Below are 1,255 nucleotides of genomic sequence, written 5' to 3'. Positions count from 1 at the left end.
ATTATTCTTTATTCAATCTACATTAAATTATTTTATGAATCCAACAATATCTTCTAATTCTTCTATCTTCTCTGTTCTAATGCTTCTAATTTGGTAGCATGTTGAGGCCAGAGATATTGTTTATAACAGAAACTACTGCTTGAGTTTGGATTATTTGTGCTCTGAGGTTAATATACAGAATAATAACCCTTCCACAAGCTTTTGAATTTGATGCACAACATTTGTTTACTGGTCAACAGGAGCCCTAGTGTCCTTGTCAGTCCTGAGAAATCTATTCCTCAGGAATCATAAAAGAAGTATCAGGTATCTCAGTCATACTCTGAATAACATTCTCAGAAAAACACAGGAGACAGGAATCAGTGAGCATTTTGCTTGATTTTTTTTAAGTATGGTTGTAGGTATATTTCTAAATGTTATAGCTATAAATATGGGATTCTTAGTGTCAATCAAGTCTAGTTCAGCACTTAGAGTTCCTCATCTACTCTCACCAGAAGTGTGCTTTGTATACTCACTACTTATTGATGAAGATCTCCTTTATTCCTTTACTCATGAACCTAAGGGATATCAAAATATAATACTGTGAGGACAGGCATGAGTCCCAACAGCACAAAGGTACCAACCTCTAGGACTTATTGCTGATTTCCCTAATTCAAGACATCTCCAGCTAAACTTTCTGCTTAGAATGTCCTGTACAAACTGCCCAGCTGACACTTTTCTAATCAAATATTTTTTATAATGAATAATTCTTCCACATTTCCTTCTTAAATGTCCTCTCTGATAACTTCAATCTATATTCAATTCCATTTTCTCAATCACAGGTCATAATAACTCTACTGAGCTTTCTGAGTTCTCCCTTTTTAGGAGTCCTTGTCTTAGGGACTTCTTGCTATGTCTCAACACGAGAAAATAGCCAAGTGTGTTTTATCTCATCTCCAACCTATACTAGTACTAATTACTACTTATACTGCCACTACTACTACTACTACCAATACTACCACAACCAACTACTGCAACTAACTCCTGCTACTGCTGCCACTGCCATTGTAACTACTGATTTATCAAAACTCTGCCGTATGCCAGGCATGGTGCTAAAACACTTTACTCATTACATCCCTGGAAGATAGAAATTTTATTCATTCATATTTTACAGATAATGCTATCAAAGCTAAAATGAGATTATATAATCTGCTAGTAAATGTCAGAATCTGGATTCAAACCTAGGTGTCCTTGGCTCCAAAGCCTGGGTTGTTTCTAT

This window comes from Propithecus coquereli, unplaced genomic scaffold, assembly GCF_000956105.1.
Source record: "Propithecus coquereli isolate 6110/MARCELLA unplaced genomic scaffold, Pcoq_1.0 Scaffold24, whole genome shotgun sequence".
In the NCBI taxonomy this organism is placed as follows: Eukaryota; Metazoa; Chordata; class Mammalia; order Primates; family Indriidae; genus Propithecus; species Propithecus coquereli.
This window is presented reverse-complemented; position numbering follows the sequence as displayed.